Source organism: Dermacentor variabilis, chromosome 8, assembly GCF_050947875.1.
Source record: "Dermacentor variabilis isolate Ectoservices chromosome 8, ASM5094787v1, whole genome shotgun sequence".
Lineage (NCBI taxonomy): Eukaryota > Metazoa > Arthropoda > Arachnida > Ixodida > Ixodidae > Dermacentor > Dermacentor variabilis.
Window position 1 is genome coordinate 19,414,618 of NC_134575.1, and position 9,219 is coordinate 19,423,836.

The window sequence follows — 9,219 nt, forward strand, 5'->3', positions numbered from 1 at the left end:
GACGCCAACGAGATAGCACTTACTCTGGTCACTGACAAGGATTTTCCTACGCGCATCGGCAACTCCGTCACCCAGGACTCGACACCCGACCTCGCCTTTGTGAGGAACGTTGAGGACGATGGCTGGGTGGACACCACCATGGAGTTCGGCAGCGACCACTACATCTTCGAGACCAACTTCAATGTGTTTCAGAGTAGGGTCAGGAAATTCACGTTCATCGATTGGGACCATTTTTGCCAGACAAAACCAACACGCCCCACCAACGCGCCCAACTATCTCTCCTAGCATTTTTGCAAGATTCGCGAAGAACCCGGCAGAGCCAGGGCACCCGCCACTCTCGCAGAATGGTGCGAAGGCGTCCGGAACGACGCTTTCGCGGCCACCAAGAAAGTGGAAACCAATCTCGACGTCGAGCGGATGGACAGCAGACTCGCCCACCTGATCGAGGCCAAAAATGCCCTGCTTCACCGACTGAAGGGCCAAAGGCTCAATCGCAGACTCCGAAAGAACATCTCGGAGCTCAACAATGTCATCGATGACCACTGCAAGGCGCTTTGCCAGCAGCAGTAGGACGAGCTCTGCGAATCCATCGGCAGACAGTTGCGCAACGACAAATCCTGGGGTATGCTGAAGCACCTTCTCGACGAAAGTGGCTCGAAGTCAAATCAAAGGCATACGTTGGCCCGGGCCCTTCACGAAGCCACCATGTCTTACGCGGTCGATGAACTTGTCTCAAAACTCATACAGAGGTACCTGCCCGTCCGTCGCGACGGAGATCCGGCGACCCAACTCCTGCACTACCGAGGCCCGCCACGACCCGAGCTGGAAGAAGACTTCCCCGTTGCCGAGGTCAGACAGGCCATCTTCGCGCTCAACCGCGAGTCTGCGCCGGGTTAAGACGGAGTAACCAAGAGAATGTTGAGAAACGTCGATGACACGTCAATCTTCTTTCTCACCTACAAGATTGACGAGTCCTGGAAGAGCGGCTTGTTCCTGCACAATGGAAGATGACCTGCACGGTGCTCATTCCCTAGCATGGCAAGGACCCAAATATCGAGAACCTCAGGCCGATTTCTCTAACCTCCTGCATCGGCAAGTTCATGGAGCGCGTCGTCCTCAACAGGCCCAATGGGTACCTCGAAGGCAACGTGGTTTACACGTACAACATGATCGGCTTCCGCGCTGGACTCTCGACGCAGGATGGATGCCGTGAAACTAATCAAGCATCAGATTGTGGATGGCCATTCCAGAGACGTTAAGGCTCTGCTCGGTCTGGACCTCGAGAAGGCTTTCGACAACGTGCTCCACATCTTCATCGTAAAGACCATTTCATACCTGGATCTCGGTTCCAGATTCCACAGCTACGTCAGCTCTTTCCTAACGGACAGGAAGGCCAAGCTTCGCATTGAGGACTTCCGCTCCGACAATGTGCTCGTCAGAGGGCGGGGCATTCCTCAGGGCGCCGTCATCTCCCCCACAATGTTTAAAACCTGTGTGATTGGTCTTTCCGAGAAGTTGGCACGCGTCGAGAACGTCAAGCACACCATCTACGCCGACGACATCACCTTATGGTGCTCCGGCTGCTGCGAGGGCAGAGTCGAAGAAACCATGCAGGAGGCGATCGACGTGGTCGAGGAGTATCTTCGCCCCACCGGACTTGGATGCTCCCCCGCCAAGTCGGAGGTTCTGCTTTATAGAAAAGAGAAGGGAGGCAGACCCAAAGATTGGAAGCCAGTCTCCGAAAGCAGCATCAGTCTTCGCACTTGGGACGGGAGGGAGGTGATATTCATGGTCGACGTTATTCGGGTCCTGGGCATGTTTGTCGAATTCAACGGCGGGAATGGAACGGCTCTCCGCAAGATCATTGCAAAGACAAACAACGCTTTCCGCCTCGTTCGCAGAATTGTAAACCGGCACCGAGGCATGAAGAAAAACAATCTCTTCAGGCTGATCAATGCCTTCGTACTATGCCACTTCACGTACACGATTTCTATGCACAACTGGCTCAGAGCAGAGCGAGACAAGCTCAACGCTCTCATCCGCAAGGTAGTCAAGAGGGCTCTCGGGCTACCCATCAGGACCCATACCAAGGATCTCCTCGAGCTGGGGGTGCATAACACCGCCGAAGACATTGACGAAGCCGAAGAACGCGCGCAACTCACTCGCCTGAGCACCACAGCGGCAGGTAAACGCATCCTAGAAGAGCTGGGTTACCACCCTGCAGGATTCCTGATGATCAGTACCCCGATCCCTAGGTGCATTGGAGACAAGTTCGAAGTGGCTCCTGTGCCTCGAAACGTCCATCCCATCCACAACGAGGGCAGACGCAAGGCCAGAGCAGCAGCCATCCTCAAACAGATCAAGCAACGAAACATTAGAGCAAGCTTCGTCGACGCCGCTGAGTATAGCGATGGGAAGACCTTTGTCGTCGTTGTGATCGACTCCAGCGGCAAGATTTTGGCTTTTCTTTTTTCTTGCAAAAAACAACCAGGACCACTTAAGCATGAAATATATGCTTGATTCGGAGGTTACTTAAGGTAAAAACTAAAGCATATTTAGCGCCAGCAAACAAGGACGGAAGGGAGACGACAACACAATGCGTCTCCCTTCCGTCCTTGTTTGCTGGCGCTAAATATGCTTTCAGTTTACCAACACGCCCAACAAATGACAATGCTGCAATTTATTTAAGGTACCCTACAACTTTGTAATTGATATGTTTGCGATTAAAGCAATAAATAAAAGGTTCACTAATTAAAAGTCATTAATTAAGTAGTAATTGATGATGAAAGAAAATGCTGGCCGTAAGTACATACGACTACGGCTACTATGCACTCGGTACGATTTCTCTAGACCTCTTGGGTATTTTAAATATTTTGGTCCATGTTAGCTGGGACAGCCTGTATATACACACACACGCTTTTCTAAGCTTTCCCAACCTCTTTCTAGCTCTCTTACGTGACCGGCTTGCTACATTTCAGACACACACTTTTTTCCACTTGGACACTCCTAACAAGGGGGTAGCCAGGACCGGGGCCGGGGCGGGCTTATGGGGCTTCAGCTTCCCCCCCCCCCCCCCCCAACATTTTTTCGTGCTGCACCACCAACCAAAACAACTCCCGACGCCGGAAATAATTCGGTATTTTGTCTAGAATGTCTTTTCTCACACCCGAAAAGTCCTTTCAGCGCGAACATAGCAACCTCGGGCTGGATTTCACGGCAACGCCCATGCACCGGGAGTCACCTAACGCAAGGAGCCCCAACTGAGCACAAGGACGTTTCAAGGGCGTTTGAATGGCGAGAGGGCTCGTCGCGGCATCTCGTGGAGGCCGTGTAATCTATGTAGCGCATGGATTTCAATTCCGATACTTTATGGGTATAAAGTCCTCATAAACTGTTGATGTGAAAGGCGCATTGACATTCCAAAGTCCGACTTTAGATTTTCAATTTCGGAAATTTGTGGGTTGACTGTTGTTATATACATTTGACGCCAAAGGTGCATCGACTTTTCTAAAGTCGTACATCGGACCGTACGATGAGACAATCAAATCAACGCACTGTCAGACAAGTTGACAAAGCACGCAGTGAGGTCCGAAGAGAGGAAGCGTTGTGGTGGTTCATTTGTGCCGTCATGTCACAGAAAAGAATAGCAACGCTTTTTTTCACTTGCGCCAAAGTATCCATGTCAAAAGACTAAAGCCAGCAAAGGTAACTACGTTCTTATTTATATTTCTACTTTGACTTTTATTCGCGAGGACACATTGAGTATCCTCAATTTTCTTGTTTTAGCTACCTGCGGGCTGCCAGAGCCAACTAGAGCGCATGCGTTTTTCTCGTGTTGCCCTGACCATCGCGCGGCGCACTTCGATGCGCATTCGCTTTTGTCTGGCCGAGTGAAGTCTTGCCTGGCAGAGTTTTGGACACTTTCTGGCTTGCAGACGGGTAAAAGAAACAATGGTCGCTAGCCGCCATCACTGTGGGGACTCGACGGATTGCAACGCATTCGCTTGAGTGCGACGTCTCCGTAAAGTCTGCTCTCGCCGGTATAGGATACGGAGCAGTATGCTTATGGTTCCATGTGGGCCAAGCGTCTTACGTTTTTTTCGATATTCCTTCGGTAGCCACATTAGGTGTCCAATGTAGGCATTCGATTGCGGCCAACACGCTTTCCTTGTGTGTGTGCGCTTTCTTTTTCATTTCGGTGCTGCGGCCTCATAAAAAAAGGACATTGTTGCGGCGCCCCGAATCGACGCATGGGGAAAGTTTGATTTCTTTACTTCTTTTGCGGAAATTAAGCGGCCACGGGACGATTCTGTGACATGTGAATCTATGATTGCCAAACATATTTATTTGCCTTGTTAGATGAATTATATACACTGACTTTTTCTTTTGTATGTAGATTTTTTGGATGCTGATACGTATATTTAAATATCGTGTTGCGAGGTTTTTTGTATAAGTGCAGTGAACCTTGTTTTCAGTGGCACTTTTCTGCCCTTTATCAAGCTGTATCTTTGCATTTCTAATGTACGAGGGCGAATCAAATGAAAGTGAGCCAATCCACCCCGCGCAATAATGGATTATTGGATGCGAGGCATGCGCGTAGCACACAGGCATCTCTCATTTAAAAAAGTGACACGCAGGTGCAAGGATAAATGTTCTTTAATGCTCTCATGCACTGGGTTTAATATGGTTGCGTAACATAACGGACGCTCCAAAAGTTGGAACAACGTGGTGTCGTGAGGTTTTTGACAGCGGAAGGTGTTTCCTAAAAAGAAATTAATCGCCGTATCGCTGCTGTGTACGTTGAACATTGCATTTCATTGGCCACTGTGAAGCGTTGGAGCAAACTGTTCAAAGAAGGGCTTGAAAGCTGCAAAGACTATCCAAGACCGCGCCAAAGCCACCGTGCAATCACTCTCAACGCAATTGCAAAGATTGATGAGCTGATTAGACAAGAACGGAGGATAAGCATCGATGAACTGCCAGAGCGTGTGAACATCAGTCACGGTTCGGTTCACACCATAATTCATGAACATCTCGATTATCGGATCCTGTATGCGCAATGGTACGCCCAAGATTTCGAACCACCGCCAGAAGACGAAGAAGGTCGGCGCTGCCTTTACTCATCTGATCCAGTATCACAATGAGGGTGACGACTTCTTGTCTGCAATTGTTACCGGGGCGAATCACGGTGCCACTAGTACGAGCTTGAACTTCGCAACGCTCACAGTGGAAGCATTCGAATTTACCACACCCAAAGAAAGCAAAGGCCGTCATTTCCGCCGGAAAGGTCTGTTTTTGACTTCTTTTCGATCGTCAGGGGCCATTACTGACTGAATTTGCTCAACCTGGAGATACTATCAACTATTTGCGATATTCTGAAACACCGGATCGGCTGCGTGCCGCAGTCAAGAACAAGCGACGTTTTAGCATTGACGAATGGGGTCACCTTGCTCCACGACAATGCCATCCCCACATCGTTGATGTGGTTAACACAAAATTGGCAATGCTCAAGTGGGAAACGCTGCAACATCTGCCATACAGCCGAGACCTGTCGCCTTGCAACTTCCACAATCTGGGGCAACTGAAAAAAAAAGAACAGCTCAAGGGAATCATATTCATGTCGGACGATCCCGTGAAAGAGTCACAGTCTTTTTGAAGCAGCAACCCAAGGTGTTTTATGAGACGGGAATCACACGGTTCGTTATTCAGTGGGACAAATGTCTCAATGCTCATGGCGACTACTTTTAAATGAAGTGCCCCGTTCGTTATGTATTCGCATGGGCTCACCCTCGTATATTTTGCAGAACTTCTGCATTTTATATGATCTCTCCGTTGCGACTATGAGTGTGGTGCAATTACTCACGATACAGGACCGGTGACAGCTCCTCTTGCGCAATACATTGGAACGAAGGAGAGCGTCATTGAGGTCTTTTTTCCTGGCTGTTGCATATGTACAAAAATGAAAACAAGGTTCTTGAATGACAAAGTTTCATTAAAATATTTGTCTTTAACTTCTTCATTTCACGACGTTTACGTTTTTCATATCAGCGGCATGCACTGCTTTGCTAGTTTCAAACTGATGTAGTTCTAAAGTTCGTGTGATATTTCATCTACTTATTAAATTGAGAAAAAAGCATGGAAGCATTGACATCAGTTATTTCGGGCACAATGTTTGGAACATACGAGTATATACTTTTATGAAAAATACATATCTTACTTGTCTTGACAGTGCGTAGCGTTCAGAAGTTCGTTTGGAACTAATATTCATGTATTTGATCCCTCGACAAGTTATATAAGGAGGAGGCCGAGCTGCAACGTGAGCCCCCCGAACAAAATTTCTTGCTACGTCACTGACTCCTGGCGCTAACCCTTTAAAAAAATGATCGGGGTTGCGTGTCATCCATGACGACAACGGTCATCATCAGTTTACCAGAAAGGGCGGACGGGATGTGTGGACAAAGCGAACCCAGTTACGAGCTCCTAACTATTTTCGCAGTACGGAAAAGTACACAGAATTGACTCTTTTCTTGACACAGAATTGACGCTTTTGTAAGGAAGGCTTGAATTCTGCGCACTTTTCGGTACTTTTCCGCATTTTTCGAAACCATGGCTTTGTTATTAATGTAATGTGCATACTTGACTTTAAGTGCTAAAAAACACGGGGACAGATGAAAGGAAGACTAAACAGGACGAGCGCCTCGTCTTGGCTGGGCTTCCTTTAATCTTTCCCCGTGTTTTTTCGCGCTTCAAGTCAAGTACGTCACGAACTCGCCCAACTTTTAACTCTTACAGCGCAATGCGCGTTCTAACTTCTCTTTTTATGGCAATAACCATTATTCTGACACTTGAGAGGCATTTGCTCCGTCGGCATCGTTGTACTTTTTAAGTATTCACAGCGCATGCGCCTGTACCACTTGCTACTTGTACCAGTGTGTGCGACCAACAGTGTGTTGCACTGTTCTACTGTCCCCAAATTATGACTGGGCTGAAAGTTGGCTTTCTCGCGGCACCAGAATTCTGCAAGCTTTTCACACAAACTGCACCATTTCCTCGACAAGAACGTGCTGCTTTTTTTTTCTGTCAAGGATATTTATTCGTTACATTTATTCGAGTATAATTTTACCGCGGGCGTCCGTACAGTAGCGAATCTAGCCTCATACCCTTAATACGCAGTGATGCGCCTAAAAGATAGTTACATATGTGGAACTTTCATACGCATACGCTCAAGTGGTGTGCGTAGGTGTGCGTAACCATCGTAACTGGCTGCTGTGCTCTAATTCCATATTTAGTGTGCCGACAAGCAATAACGCAAAAAAATGCAACAGTCTCTATTTCCCGCAAGGCCGTTTCCTGCGTCCGGATTTAGTCGGTCATTGAAACAAGGCCTACAGCTACGTAGGAAGTCTCTAATAGGTTCTATAAAAGGTACATACCAACGCATTGGCTCAGAAGTTCGCATTCAACAGGCGACAGGTTAAGCATCTTACCAGAGGGAGCACGTTGCTCGAGACCACTATGAAGGCTGTTATGCTTGCCGCGATGGTGCTTGCAGTTGTTCGTGCTAATGTAGTCAGTGAGTTGGTTTCGTACGTTACTTCATTTGGTCGTTTCCCAACTTTGACACCACTCTACGTTACTTCTGTTTTCATTTTTAATCTTCGTGCACAACTTTTTTTGAGGAGGGCTGCGTTAAAAGATAGTATGAGAAAACTTATGAATGTAACCCTGCATCGTGCACCAATTCGAGCTAGGTTCTGCAGTGACAGTCATCTTGAGTTCATAGGCCAATGTCCGCATGCAGGTCACTGCGGAGGCCAGGTTGGTCGTCTGAGAGTGGACTCCCGGAAGGGTCATGCGTTTGGACAAGTGGCACACATTGTTGTCTCGTGTTATAAGGTCGTGCAGTTGGGGCAGGTGGCATAGTTCTTCTGTTCTCTGTTATAGAAAGAGTTGGGTTTGTTTTACTTAAATCACGGGAATTGTTGCCTTGCGAAGTTAAACGTGCTGTTTCTGTGTCATCATTTGAATTCCATCTCCATGACTGCCTATGTGACCCCTCCCATAAAGATTCGGTCCTTCGTGGCAAGCTGTTTTGTTTTACGTATCATTATTATTTGTTCATTGTGTATCACTGCAAAACTGAATCAACCTTTTCTGTTCCAATGATTTCTGCAGGAGGTTAACTTGGCCAAAAGAAAAGTCAAATTGAAAAGTATGATGCAAGGTCATAGTTCCACCAACTTCTATTTAATTATGGGGTTTTGCGTGCCAGTACCACTTTCTGATTGTGAGGCACGCCGTAGTGGAGGACTCCGGAAATTTAAACCACCTGAGGTTCTTTAACGTGCACCTAAATCTAAGTAGATGGGTGCTTTCGCATTTCGCCCCCATCGAAATGTGGCCGCCATGGCCGGGATTCAATCCCGCGATCTCGTGCTTAGCAGCCCAACACCACCATCAAATTTCCTTAGTTGGTTTATTATATAGAGCTGGCCGGGCCCCAGCGTTGACCTATACCTCAACATTCGACGCACTTTGGCAGAAAACTACGCTTCTCAACAAATTCAGCATTCCCCTCTGTTTGGTTTTTCGCAGATGAACAATGCAAGCCCGGCGAGGTGTACAAGACGGGCCAGAGCAGCACCTGCGGCGAGCACAAGTGCGGTGAACCAGAACCAGGTGTCGTCAAGCCATGCACTTACGACTATGTGAGTGGATGCTTCTGCGACGACGCTTTCTACCGGAGAGAATCGGACAACATATGTGTGCTCCGGCAAGATTGCAAATAGCGCCTTTTCAGCAGCGAAGAGCCGCTGTTGGGGAATATAAGCGTGTGCTCACGCAAAGAACGGGAACTTCAGGAATAATAATAAACAAATAAACAGATTAATGACAGTCTTTCAATTCATACATCGCTGAAAGCCCGAACGATGCAAGCTAGAGAACGAAGAAAAAGATTGCTGCTGTCCGTGTCCCGATGAACGTTGACGTTAATGCGATTAACATTGAAACTTTGTAGTGACGTTTCGTATCGCCAGATTTCGCACTTTTCTGTAGACGACTTGTTAAATTTTCTTTAACCAACGTCTTTATATTTCCATAGCTCAACGCTCCTCGCACAACGCATGTTATGTATCCGTTGTGCTCAATTACTTCTCCACACCCGGCTACTTTTGATGCTGACTTTCTTTTTCGTTGCTCTGTGGCTGACTTCCTCAT

General features: G+C 47.7%; 1 long non-coding RNA gene across 1 annotated transcript; it reads left to right on the forward strand.

Annotated features, from left to right (window-relative positions):
• The first annotated feature begins 4,036 nt into the window (after positions 1–4,036).
• Positions 4,037–8,890, forward strand: LOC142589764 (uncharacterized). The gene is made up of 2 exons (XR_012829922.1): positions 4,037–4,136; positions 8,596–8,890. It is a non-coding gene; the product is annotated as an uncharacterized LOC142589764 (long non-coding RNA).
• The last annotated feature ends 329 nt before the right edge of the window (positions 8,891–9,219 follow it).